Raw genomic sequence first — 14,855 nt, forward strand, 5'->3', positions numbered from 1 at the left:
TATTGGATTGTTTGATGGGAAGGATTACAAGAGGAAAACACCTACTTGTGTTGTGCCTCTGCCATCGTGATGAGTCTGCAGTTTTCAAGCCTGCAGTTTGCACAGAATGCATTATTAAAGGAGATTCTACTCTAGGAAAGAGGGCTGGATATGCATGGGACACTGCACGGCAAGCAGCATGCACTCAAGTATCAGAGGGGAAAGAAAAGGAAATACAGACCTGAGGAGTGCTATCTTTTTTCAGTATGTTAGCTGAGGTCCCTAACCATTCACACCTATATCTATAGCAGCAGTTAGTGAAATTTTCAGATCCTGCTAATGTTGCCTCTCTTTACCAGCTTTAACTGTCCCTGCTGCCAAGGTCTATTCTTCTGTATCCCCCACAGCTAAGCTGATTTCTGTTTTTTATAAGTCCCAAGTATTTACTTCCTCAACTAGGGATGCCATACAAAGAGTATGAGGTACAGACTAATGTAAAAAAGTGGTAGGATGTAGAAGTAAAAGCATGTGAAAATAAAATAGCTGTATAAGCCACGAGTAGAATACACACGAAAGAGGAAAAAAGCTTTCCTGACTTCAAAGGATTGGAGTGTGTGTTTTGAATGATAGGTCCACAAAGACAGAAAAAGCTGAGGCAGAGGTGGAGGAGAGCATCAGGAAACTATTTGCATATCCATATGCCATGCACATTGGGCCTACCTAAAAACTCTGAGTGACAGTTTTGCCAACGTTCATCCATAACCTCACGTAAAAGAAGAATTGCTGAGGGTGGGCTTCTGCACTACCACATCTCTTCCTTCTCCCAGCTCCACTCCCCTTGCTCCTTTTTCTACAGAAAGGTGTGTTTTGCATAAGCAAGAGGAAGATATACAGTATCCTCACTGCTGCAGGGACGTTATACTGATTTACATTTAGCTTCATCCCAGCACATCTATGGAGCGAGAGCTTTGTCAGAGGGAGCTGTTCCTGTTCTCAGGGGAATTCACTGCATCCAACCTCCAGCTTTGGTGGGATGCATGGGAGTCCTTATTCCTGGGTGGTAGACTGTTTCTCTTGTTTTCCTATGCATTGATAGCTGTAGTCATTTTGTGCATTACCAAGCTGCCAGTCACTAGCAAATGTATTTTCAGAAACAGACCCAGAAAACTTCCACATTCGAAATATTAGTATTGTGTCAGTGAAATACTGTAATTATGGTCCAGCAGTGTTGTCCCAAAAGCCCCTTGTAAAGAACTCCACCGATAACTGTTTACCAGTTCATTTGTTGTGAAGTTTTCCTCCACGCTTAGCAGTGGACTCCAGGAACCAGTCAATACTTTATTAGGTTACTGTATATTAGACACAAAAAGCACAGTTGCTTCACTAATGTGGCTGAATATAAAAAAAGGTAATGCACTGTGAAGCCTTTTATTCTGATGGCCACAGTAATGACAAAGAGTGAAATTATGGTCATGCCAAACAAAATGCCATTTACAGTAGCCTTGACAATGTTTTTCATGTCACTTACTTTGATTAAAGGTTTTTCAGTGGAACTGCTGCCAGAACTTTTGTTCTCTGAAAGAGCTAATATTGATATAGCCTAAAAATGCCTTTTCTGCAAAGTGTTATGATTGCTCAAAAGCCTAAATGTAGAGCATCCCAATGAGACAAGCTTCTCTGATTTGTCATCCTGGTGAAATAAGTTTCAGAACATAAATCAACATGCTTTAAGGACCTTGCTGAATCAATGCCTAACCACCTATATTTAAGAAGCTTTGCCATTGCCAAAGTCAGAGATTTAACAGACTAACAGGCCAGAAGAAGACCTGGCCAAATGCGGATGATGAAAATCCCAGTGACTCTTGGTTCCCCTTGCCTGATACTCAGAAGACCTCTTCTTCCCTTTCCAATCACTGCCCCATGTTGCTCCATGGGTCTAATACTGTGACCTTGTGAAGTTATCTTCCTACAGAAATATCTTTATTGCTGTCTGCTCTACATATAGCCTGCAAGCAGATGGTTTGGAAGGTGGGAACTTGGGGAGCACTGCCCTTCCTGCTGTAAGTGAAGATCAGGTTTGTGACCACCTGAGGAACCTGAACATTCATAAGTCTGTGCATCCTGATGAGATGAATCCCAGAGCTCTCAGGGAGCTGGTTGATGTAGTCACCATGCCACTCTCGATGATACTTGAAAAGTCATAGCAGTCAGGTGAAGCCCCTAGTAACTGGTAAAAAAGGCAAATTAACACCCATTTTTAAGAAGGGTAGAAAGGATTACCCAGGGAACTACCAGTCCGTTAGCCTCAGCTCAGTGCTGGGGAAGATCATGAAACAGATCCTCCTGAAAGCTGTGCTTATAAGGCATGTGGAAGACAGGGAGGAGATATGCAGTAACCAGCATGGCTTCACCAAAAGCAGATCCTTCCTGACCAACATTGTCACTTTTTATGATGGTGTAACTGTCAGTAGACAAGGGAAGAACCACTGATCTCATCTATCTGGACTTCAGTAAGGCTTTTGACACTGTCCCCCATAGCATTCTTCCCTCCAAATTGGAATGATGTGAATTTATAGGTGGACTGTTTGATGGATCAGAAACTGACTGCCATCCAGACAGGCTCAAGCAGTGGGCCCAGATGAACTTCATGAGGTTGAATGAAGCCAAGTGCGTGGTCTTGCACCTGGGTCATGTTAATCCCTGCTACCAGTATAAGCTGGGGGATGTAAGGATGGAGCATAGTCCTAACAAAAAGGACCTGGGGATACTGGTGGATGGCAAGCTGGACACGAGACACGAGACAGCAATGTGCACAGAAAACCAACTGTGACCTGGGCTGCATCCAAAGAAGCACGGTCAGCAGAGCAAGGGAAGTGATGCTGCCCCTCTGCTCTGTGCTGGTGAGATCTCACCTGGAGTATTGTGTCCAGATTTGGAGTCCTCAGTACAGGATTGATGATGACCTGTTGGAGATCGTGCAGAGGAGGGCCACAAGAATGATCCAAGGGATGGAACACCTCCCCTACAAGGTCAGGCTGAGAGAGTTGAAGATGTTCAGCCTGGAGAAGAGAAGGCTCTGGAAGTGGCCTTTCAGTATCTAAAGTAACAAAGGAGGAGATAGACTCTTCAGCAGGGTCTGTTGTGACAGGAAAAAGGGAAATGGTTTCAAACTAAAAGAGAGGAGCTTTAGACTGGATTTAAGGAACAAGTTTTTTACAGTAAGGGTAGTGAGGCACTCGTACAGTTTGCCCACAGAGATGGTGGAAGCCCCATCCAGAGAGACATTCAAAGTCAGGCTGGACCAGACTCTGAGCAACCTGACTAAGCCGTAGATGTCCCTGTTCACTGCAGGGGAGTTGGGGTAGATGGCCTTTAAGGATCCCTTCCAACTCAAATGATTCTATGATTCTATGATATTTTTTTCAGAGATCATAGTTTGTACCTTCAGTCTCTATATTAGACATCATAATCTATGGTCTTCATAGAATCATAGAATAGCTTGAGATGGAAAGGAACTGAAAGCCCACGCACTCCAACCCCTGCCATATGCAGGGCTGCCCTCCATCAGCTCAGGCTGCCCAGGGCCCCATCCAACCTGGCCTTGAGCACCTCCAGGGATGGGGCACCACAGCTTCTCTGGGCAGCTGTGCCAATGCCTCACTGGATGCTCAGCAAAAAGTTTCCCTGACATTTAATCTAAATCTTGCTTCTTTTAGTCTCAAACCGTTCTATCTTGCCCTATCACTATTTATCAGTCTTGTGTTCCATTCACGTAATAAAAACTAGAACAGACAAACTTATCTATATGTTGTTTCATGCTGGGCAGTGGCATGTCCAAATGCTATTCATGCCAAATCAGAAATAGCTTAACTCCTTTTGGATGTTTTTGCTTTCCACTGGACAAGATTTTCTTTATCAGGTAAGATAATTTTTTTATATGTCTTACCTGCAGAAAAATATTCCTAGTTTCAAATAAAATCTCCTATTGTTTTCTTTCTTTTCCCACTCTTTTTCTTTCTTCTTTCTTTTTTTCACCTCTGAGGATATCACTGATGGCAAATGTGTTTGTGAGCAGGCCTTTCAAGTCAGCTGAGGGCTGTATAGCATGGCAGAATATAAAGGCTACATTGAATCAGAAGCAAATTGAGGAAATTATTATTTCCAACCCCTGATGTCTCTGGGCTGGGTGAGTGTGCCTGTGTGCATTTTCTATGGAGCTTGCTGCTTTCCAGAGGTCACCTGCAGACTGAAGGCCTCATGGGACTGGTCCTGAGGTGCAAAGGAGGGAAGACCTCACAGTGCTAAATAACAGCCTTAGATTTCCTTTAAATCCTGAATCAAAACAAGGCCTAAGAGCAAAACTGCCCTACAAATTCAGTTCAAAAAAAGTTTCCCTTTCTGTACGCATCATCCTCCATGTGGATACACTGCATATTCTTCCTTTTATGCTAGATGCAGGTTTGAATTAATCCAGTTTTCCCTGGCTAACAACCCACAGCAACAATCCCAGTTTCTATACTGTTCATATTTGCATGGCTTTGTCTTTCACCAGAAGGGAAGAGAGACCACAGTTCTTACCACAAGCACCTATATAGTTCCCTCACTGGAACAGTTTCCGCAGAGCAGAGTTTGGAGTGGAAAAGCTGGCTGTGAATAGTAAGGTTGTTCATTAAGGAAAAACCTAGTGGAGAAAGCTCGTGCCCAGATTTAATGAAAAGTTAATGAAACACGTGGAACATCCCTCTGATCTGCAGCTCGTTTTGAACAGAAGCTGAACTCAAACAGGTGCATCTGAGGTTTTTGATAAATGTTTCATAGGTATTTGTGCATAACCCCAGAACTGGGAGGCAGCAAGGGACCTAGCAGTTAAACTGTGAGGTGCACAGAGAGAACCAGGACAGTGGGTTGGAAGAAAGGTCCTTTCATGTTTTTAAATGAGAAAGAGAATGCTAATAAGAAAGTGCTTTTTAATTTACTATTCTTTGTCTATCAGCTATTACCTCTGAGTAAATTAGCTGGTAATTAGTTGAAGGAAAGTCAAATATAATTAAGATACATTGAAGTACATGATCCCATTTATGGTATTGCTGCTAGAAGATTAGAACTAAAATGTTGGCTTACATTTTGCAATCTATTGTTTGTCTTTAAAGCTTGCTTGTGTTATTCATGTTAAGTCTGGCCTGCACATAAGTCATTATAGTACAGAAAGGGAACAGGTAATGTGTGCAATGCAGCTCAGTTCTCATTCTGACAGTAAATACATTAGAAAGTCGGTTTACTATAGTGGGTTGACATCTAGCAAAGAGGGTGGAAGTCTTTAATGCTATCAAATACTCAAATTCTGCAAAACAAAGAGACACTGCAATTGAATTTGTTCTGAAGTTTATACCATCATGTAACATAACCCAAACCAAACTGCAATGCTGAATACTTGAGAGTTTACAATTGCTTTTTCAGCTATGTGTAAATTATAAATGCTTGTTTCTTTTCCAGACTGTGTAGTTAATGAGACTCTATCTGCTTGGAAATAGACTTGTCTGTTTAGAGAGGCAAGCTATGTGTGAAACACAAATGGATAACCAACAGGCTCACAGCTCTGGAAGTAACACTTCCTGACAGCGCTGGGACAGCACTCCTTTAGCTAGGAAAAGGCAGTCAGAGTCGCTTATGCAACATAACATGCCCTGGCTGCCTTAGCATGTGAGGGATTTTTCCCTGCTTCACCAACCTCAGTGAAAGAGCCGTCCATTAGAAAAGCACTTCCCAGCAGCCCCATTCCTCCCTGCGTCCTACCATTGTGTCACGTCTCAGGCACATCAGGTGCATCTTTTTCTCAAAGATGCTGAGTAAAACTCAGTCATTTGTTAGCTCTAATTAGCCAGGAAGTAGCAGGAAATGCTGAGCTTATGGAAAGCAGCAATGCAGACTACAAAACCTTGTAAAATATTCATCTCTAGTTTCTATAGTGCACTGTGTATACAGTATTAAAGAGCACCTTGAGTCCATACAGATCTTTTGTCTACATGTTGCAGAAGCTTCCAGAATAAAATGCCCACTGTCTTAGGAAGGAGAGAGTTCCATATGTGGCATTATGGCCTTCTATTTCTTCAGTCTCTATAAAATGCAGACCTAGATCTGGACTTCCTGCAGGGCTCCCATCCCACTTTCACATTAACTTTGATAAAAACAACACCATGGATAGTGGGTTTATTCTGCCTGCTGGAAAGCTGAGAAGTAAAACTCAAAAGAAATCAAAGGATGGGAGGAAGAAATGGGAAGGAGCATCTGCTTTGTGAGAGGGGCCAGAGCTGCTCAACAGCACCCTGTGACTCCCTCAGGAGCTTTTCTCCAGAGGCTTTCACCCCAAATTCCTCCTCTCCTGACTGCTTCATGTTACAGGGCTCCTGGCTGCCTCTTGGGCAGAACAGGTTGGTACCCAATTTCATGTTTTCTTTCCTCTTAAAGTCTTCTGTTTCCTGCTGGCAGTTATTTGCTGCTTCCAGACAGGCTTTGTAAAGCCATGATACACTGGGGAGTCGTTGGTAGAGCAGCCTTAGAAGTGTTGCTGACCTGATTGCAAAGTATCACATTAACAAAACAGGACTTTTTTTTCCCTAGCTCAGCCCACTAGTAGAGTTTCTGCTCAATCACTCCATGTGTGTGGGAGAGAAATCTAGACACTGCTGCATTACTCACTGGCCTGAATATGGAAAGTGTTTCCATATGTTTTTTATAATGTGTGTGTACACATTACAAACTGAACTTTTAAATCAGATGCTTTGAATATCTAACAGTGATAAGGGATCAGAATTAGGCTGTCTCTGTCACGGAGGGAAAAAAAAAAAAGCTTTTTAGCTTCTAATTTTTTCCTTGGTTTTTATGCCAACATTTTTGATGGACACATAAACCTACATAAAGGAGATGATTACAGCCAAGTTAGCACAAATAACAAATCTACTGAAGCTTGAAAGCATTATTGTGGTTTCTCTTCTTTCCTTTCTTCATTTCAAGAAAATATTACTGTAGTGTTTATTCTTCGCTGGTTTTATTTAACTGTGATATCAGATGCCTGAGATTCAGATACTATCAATTCATTCATATATAGTTATCCTAAATACAAAGGAAGCATTAGGCACTCTAAATTAATGTGTTTAATTACCTTCAGCTAATCTGAATAAAGCAATACCACATGACAGGCAATGAATTTTTCACTCACACAACTTTATCTGTTCTCACAGAACATGCTTGGGATGACACAAAGAAATACCACTGCTGTGGTCATAATTTCTAACCACTGGGAAAGCCCAGCCATCACCTACAAGTGCACTGTCTGTCACAGCTCCTTGATACTATGAAATGTGACTTGAGACAGTAATGGACAAGAATGAGAACTTAAAAGAATACTGCCAATACCTCCAGTTTGCTCCAGTTAAGAACTGGGAAGCCTCTTCAAAGTATTTTCTATTGTGGCTGAGGAGAAATGGTAATGAAAGAATAAACTGATCCACAGATTCAATCAAGTCACATCAGACTTCAGTACCAGTGTAGCACAAATGGGCAACTCTGACAGGGAGAAACTTAGAATCATAAAATCGCTGAACGGCTTGTATAAAGCTTTGCTGGGCTGCATGCAGCCCATGGGCCACAGGTTTGACATGTCTGGTCTGGTCCCCAATTTTCACCCACAAGCTCTCGACCTGATTGTGGCTGTTTCTCAGAGGGAGTTCTTCACACTCTATCCACCCCCTAACATCGAGGACAACTCCTCTGCCCCTCATTTACTGCCTGTCTTGTCTGATAAGTGTGTAGCCCTCAATAATTGTGCACCAGTCTTGAGAATAATCCCACATCTGTGATTGCAATTAGGTCAGAATTGCTCTGTGGCTTTCAGCTATTCCTGCTTATTACCCAGGTTGCATGCACTGGTGTAGAGGCACTTCAGCCAGGCTATTGGCAAGGTTACCTTTTCTGAGGAGTCCCTGCAAGATCCTTTGGGACAATTCAGAGGTACTTCCTCACTGTTTCCTAAATTGATAACATTCTCTGACCTTTCTCTGTCACATAGAACTCTATCCCCTTCCCCTAACAAATCCAGTTCAAAGTCCTGGTAATCAATCCAGCCAGCATTTTTCCCAGAATTTTTTTTTGCTCAGCTGTACTGCATCTGATGCCCAAACAACCTGGTCTCTCAAAGACCTGTCCAAGATCACTGAACTCAAAGCCTTGATCATGTTGCCGTCCACTCAGCCAGTCATTTACCTCACCTGATCTCTTCCTTCTTTCTGGGTCCCAGCTGCCATCAGGAGAAAAGAAGAAAACACTACTTTCACTCTTGATACCTTCAATGTCTTTCCAAGGCATGCAAATTCTCTTTTAAATATTCTTCAATTTCCTTGTTGCATTCTCCTGAGATCTAGCTTCAATGAGAATGAGTGGATAGTAGTCATCCTTTTATAAGATTTGGTAGACTCTTCTTGATGTCTCTAACACGCATCTTTGGCAGACAGCAAACCTGTCTGGAGAGGTTATCTGAGTGGCAAATAGGGATTTCAGTGCTCCTCAGCGAGGAGTTCCCAATTACTAGGACTCTTTACCCTTTTTTGTTGGTGCTAGTTTTGATGTGATTTCTCAGCCGGTCTTGCTTAATATGCTTGTTATTTCCTGGGGTCAGACTGCTATCCAGCCTCTCTTCTTTTTTGAGCCCCAGAGCCTCATATCTGTTGCTCAGGGGCACTATGGTGGTAGCAGATGCCTCCTTCTGCTCCAGGCAGCAATGAAGGTCCATCCCTCTTCACCTTGAATGTTACTGTGATCTTCTTCCTCAAAGTGGGAAGCTGAGTTAGCTTCTTTACCTTGCAGGGACTTAAGACAGGGATGTCAATCAGCATGTGTTGGCCCAGACTGTTCCCTATCCATCTTCCTCTCTGATTGGCCATCTGCTCAAGAAGTTCCCAGAGCAGTGACTACAACGGTGGCCATCTCCAAGCTGGCCGAGGTGACAAAGACATCATGAGAGCTATCATGATGCTCAGAATCCGTCCTGCCAGGAGGGAGCCAGGCAAGGGCAGGAATGAATAAAAGAACAAGGGTGACTTTTGCAATGGGGAGACATTTTATGGAGGAAACTAAGAGGACAGAAGAGGCAGTAGCTTCTGTATGGGAAAGAAGGACAGGAGAAAGCAGGAAGGTGTGGAAAGAAACCTCACTAACTCATAGGGCATGAAGACAGGAATTTGGAGGGGGCCTCCGTAAAAGAAGGAAAGGAAAACAGAAAAGTCTGGTAAAGCTAGAGTCTTGAAAAGAATCACTGCTTGTAAAGCATCAAGGCATCTATGGTGAGATAACTGCTCAGGTAAGAGGCAGCCTGAGTCTTATAACGAAAATGCCTTTTTCCTGGTAAAACAGACACTGGAAACTGGTATTGTCTAGGTAGAAAGGGTGCATTTGATTTGAGTTGAAATTTATCGGGAAGGATAAATGGTGGATAATTTAGAGGTGTTACTCTGGGTGAAGACGGAAGGAAATCTAGTTTTATAATATATGGAAAACCAAAACTGCAAGGTAGTCTGGCATAGATCTTGACAATGAAATGGCTTTCAAGGAACTGTTTCTTCACTGTGTATGGTGTAAAAGCAATGCCAAAGAAGACAGATTTATTAAAAAATACATAGCATGGTTTCTAGAGAGGATAGATATCCATTGAGGAGAGAATAGCTCGTGGGATAGTAAAGGATATTAAAGATTTAGGCTTGCAAACCACTGCCAGAGCTAGCCAGGTTGAGATTGCATAATCAGTAGCCTGAGAGATAGCCTCAGTTCTACCCTGATCTTCACATACATATGAAATCTTCTGAACCTGTGACTTAAAAAATAGCCCTCAAATGGGCACTTGGGGGCAGTGGTTGCTTGGCTGTAAGTGAGGCAGAAACTACCTGATTGTCAATCTGGAATTGTGCAAAAGCCTCCCTAAGCAAACAACCATAATGAGAAGGCAGCATGGGCCAAACCACAAGCTCTCCAAGTCTCAGAAGGCTTCAGTTTTCGGAAATACATTCATGTTCTGTCATGGCATTGAATTATGAAGTGATTCCTTGGTTTTAACTGGCCCTTCAGGTCTGAGGAAAGCACGTGACCCTGAAAGGGCTCAAAAAAGGAAGAGGCTGCACTTCCAAGTTTGTCCCTTCCTATTTAGTTATTAGCTACACTCTAGCTTTTTCTAGCTTTTTTTTCAGTCAGAAGATTGAGCTATGAGAAGCCTGTATTAAACATCTGTGTCAGGATCTTCTTCAGAGGATGTTGGGTTGGATGCTTTTGTTCTTTACTCTCTCCATCTGAAGAAGCTATTTAATGTCAACTTTTTTAACATCATTTGTTGTTTCTGTTGAGCTCCTGTACCTCCTTAAGGCCAGCAAGCACCAAAACGACAGCATCATCCTTTTATGTATTCCGTGATTTCTCATAAAAGAAACCTCAGCAAAGAGGTAGGATGGAAAAGGAGAGGAATTGAAATCTTACTAACAGTCATCAGAAAGACCTCTGAAAAGTGAATACAGCCAAGGCTGTGTTAGTTCTTTTGCATGATTTTTCCTTTCCATGGGATAAAATGTGTTTGGTGGTTTCTTCAGGCAGCAATAAGAGGAGGACACAGACAGATGTATATAGACAGACATAACCCACTCCCCAGCTACAAGTCACCCTGAGACAGCTGGCCACAAGATATTTTTGATCCTTAAAGCCGTCTACCTGGGCAACCGTAATCTTCTGCCCAGGAGAAAATACTTCTTTTCAGCTAGTTTTCTTTATCAAAGAGGCCAAGATGGAAGCTGGAAGTGTTCAGCCCTACAACAGAGGGATGACACAAAAGCAGTTGGGGTTTCTTTAAAAATTTGCAAAAAAGCACTGTAAAAATGTTAGGATTTTATCACGAAGTCTTTTATGGATTATAACATGAAAGTTCAAAAGGACAACTAGGAAAAATGTCAAGGCCCCATTCTTGGGAATTACTCTGAGGAGGCAAAAGCAATTCAGTAGGTGATTTCCATGGTCAGCCATGCATAAAATAAATGCCCCCATCAGAAAAAAGACTTACAGCATTTTATATTTTAATTTTGTTCCCTTTCTTCTATGCTAAATTGCCCGAACTTTGTAAAACATTAAGGCATTATAAAAAGAAACACAACACTGGTCGAAAAAAAATGACCTTAAAGATTAAAATTCTGAAATTTCTTTATCCACCTCTTCTGAGATCTCCCTGTATTGGGCTTATATGGTGAGATATTGGAAGAAAGGAGGCTGCAGGTGTGACCTCTGTGACACATACAGCTGGCTACAAAAGAACCTGCCATCGGCCAAAGCTGAGCCCACCCATAGAACAGTTCAGACAGGCTAAAAAAGACCAAGCAGCAGCCGTGAGAGAGTGAGAAAATGTGAGAGATGTAACTCTGCAGGCACCAAGGTCAGTGCAGAAGAAGGGCAGGACGTGCTCCAGGCACACAGCAGCAGCTCCCTGCAGCCCAGGAGAGGCCCATGGAAGAGCAGGCTGTCCCCCTACAGCCCATGGGCAACAAACGGAGCAGGTCTCCATGTGCAGCCATGGAGGAGCCCACAGTGCAGCAGTGGATGAGGCCTGAAGGAGGCCCAGCCTATGGACACCCCCACAAGAGCATGTTTTCTGGAAGAACATCAGCCTATGGGGGATCCATGCTGGAACAGTCCATTCCTGAAAGTCTGCACCTTGGTATGAATCCATGCTACACCAGTTCATGAAGGACTGTATCCCATGGAAGAAGGAGCAGCAGAGACCAAATATTATGGACTGACTGCAGCCCACATTCACTATTCAGCTGCACCACTCGGTGGGGGAATTGTAGAACAGCTGGAAGTGAGAGAGTGAAGTTGAGCCTGGAAAGAAGGCGGATATGGGGAAAGTGCTTTTCGTTTTCCTTTTGTGTCTTGTTATCCCATCCTGCTATTTAATGGCAGTAAATTAAATTAATCTTCTCCAAGCTGAGTCAGTTTTGCATGTGATAGGAACTGGTGAGTGATCTTCCTATCCTTGACCCACAAGCTCTGTCATCTCACTTTCTCCTTCTCTCTCAATAAGAAATGGAAGTGAGAGAGAGGCTGGATGGGGGGCTGTGAGTTGGCCAAGTTAACTTACCACACTTGCTTTCACAATTATTTAAGAAAGAGCTAATTAAATCTATTAATGTAAAACAAAACTCTTTGGTGACATTATATTAAACTTGCCATATTTCATGCACAAATCAAGACTGCAGATTTTATGCATAATTAATTTTTTTAATGCTCCTGTTAATCGCCCTCTTGGTTCATCAGCGAAGCAAAGGAGCACATTGTTTCACAGGAAATCCTGTGGAAAAAAGACTAGAGAAGCTCATTCTTTCTGCGTCTTCCTGACATGAGTCCTTACGAGCTTTCCATTGTCAAGCTAACAGGAGAGTAGCTGGAAGTGTCCCATCTCACTTCAGGGAGTGCACAAAAGGCAGAAGTGAAGAACATTTCCATCAGGAGGGCTGAAGGACCTGTCTCCTCCTGCACCAGTACTCTGATGATGTTCTTTAGAAACAGATCCAAATGGAGAGATCTACAGAGATAGTCAAACATCTCATACAAGTACTGTTATTTTCGACAGGCTTTTCAGCAAACTGGAATAGGAGCCCTGTTTATTTACCTTGGTAATTCTAAGGGCTAGCATTCTTGCAAGGTGAATTTTATTTTGTTTTACCTTTATAATTTCTTAATGACATAAAAAAATGAACACTTCCTTTGGTCAATTAGTTCAGCACTCAGCACGTTCCTCAGCAGAGAGCTGGAAATGAAAGGCCGTAGTCTAATCTCAGTAAATTCAATAGAGACTGATATTACTGGGATTGATGCTGAACCTACGTACGTGTTGCCAGAGGCAGATCTGGAAAATGAATAGAAAGCATGCAAAGTTTGGTAGATATTTGGCTACCATCTATCAGTACTTGATAATAAACCAAAAAGAATAAAAGAAAATATGATTCTGAAGTAATCCTGGTGGTTTTTTTTTAATAAAAGAAAAACAGATGCATAATTAATAATACATAATTCAGAATTAAGAATCTATGATACCTTTGTCTGAAAATGCTAGCAAAGTTCTGGATTCCATCACAATTCTGCATTGTCCCGATCAGGTCATTTATATTTCTGCATTGTGAGATTAACTTTTCTCAATTAATGCTAATATCAGTTCTTTTTGTTCTAATCAGACTCTTCCAAAAGAGCAATAAGCAGTGTAGGATTAGTATTCATAAGAAAAAAGAAAACAAGCATATTATGCCTGCTGGGTTTTCGCTGTTAGTGTTCCACTTCCACCTACACTATTAATAAGGCTCTGGGTGAAACTGGTTTCTTTGATGATGGAAAAAAATAGCAATGTACTTCTAACAGAATTTTTTTCCATGTAGAAACTGTTATAAGCAGAACAATTGCATGGATGCAATGAAAGGCAAATGTCAGAGTCCGAATCTTTTCCTCTCAAATCATTGACAGTGCCAATGCAAATAGTCATCCAAGAAAAGTAGAAATTACAAAATAAAATGCCTACCACAGTAGTCAGAGGGCTTTAACTTTATAGTATGTCAGCTGCATGGAGATCAAAGATAAAAAGTCCAGAGGAGCACAGATTATTCAGCATGAGGGCCACCTCACATGCAAGTCCCCTCCTTTCCCCTCTGCCTCAACCAGAAGCTAAAGAAGCTGCTCTGAGTGCATTATGGCCAGTTTCTAGTTCTGGCTTTGTCTGTCACAAAACGTGTGAATTTAATCCCTTACAGGTAGGAAAGGTTTGTTGACTGAAGACAGCTTTGAGGAACAGAGCACTTAGTGGTTTTGTATGTTGATGTTTCATGCCTGGATAGAGAAGGGATGATAAAACCTCCACAAGGTTGGGTTTTACACACTGGATAAAAAGCACTAGAGAGGTTTCATTATTACTGCTCTTCAAAAGCTCTCTGTAGTGCAGCCTCACTGAATGTGATGCATTCAAGTCATCAGGAATGAAGAGTTGTGGTATTTCACATAGGGTAAGGCTATGAAACAGGAAATGAGTAAAATGAAAGGCTACTGAGATATCTCTCTGTAGCTGAGAGGGCTCCAGTTCAACCTTATTGGACTATTGCAAGCAGAAGGTGCTTGAGAGAGTGTGTGCCAGGTACACAGTAAAGTCCTTAAGCCTACAGAAAGGAAAGGGCATAGGTTAAGGCTGTGGATCAGGACAAAGCCTACTCCAACCGGAGAGTAGTCATGTACTCAGGGAGGATATTGTCTCCCCTTTTCTGATCAGCAGTGTATCTCAGAGCTTTCCGGGCTGGATATCCTCTTATTGCAGTGATCAAGGGAGAGGCCAAAATACTCATATGGCTAATGCCCATCCTCTTCTGAATCCCATTTCTTTCTCTCTCTAAAAAAGGAGGAAAAAACAAAAACAAAAAAAAATTGTTTCAGAAAGCTAGGACTAGTGCATATTTTCTCCTGAGAACATAACTGCTTGCAGATCACAGGCTAAAGCATGGTGATGGTTTGTGAAAAATGCTGTCTGTTGACCACTGCTACTCAGAGTATTTTCAACGTGCCATAGGGTCCCTCAGTGCAGAAGAACATCACACCTATTTTCTTCATACTACGGATGACACTTTGAGTGGAGGCAGCAAGTGGCCTTGAATGCATGGATGGAATTTTCAGGACCTTGTAATCAAGGTAGAAACATGCCAACTTCCCACAAGCAGCTGCTGCCTCTCAGAAATTTTGAGGAACTTTAGTTTTTTCCTACAGACTTCTGTTCCCAGTGTAACTCTCAGACTACAGTAACCTACATGTGATTGAACATTTTC

Source organism: Meleagris gallopavo, chromosome 1, assembly GCF_000146605.3.
Source record: "Meleagris gallopavo isolate NT-WF06-2002-E0010 breed Aviagen turkey brand Nicholas breeding stock chromosome 1, Turkey_5.1, whole genome shotgun sequence".
In the NCBI taxonomy this organism is placed as follows: domain Eukaryota; kingdom Metazoa; phylum Chordata; class Aves; order Galliformes; family Phasianidae; genus Meleagris; species Meleagris gallopavo.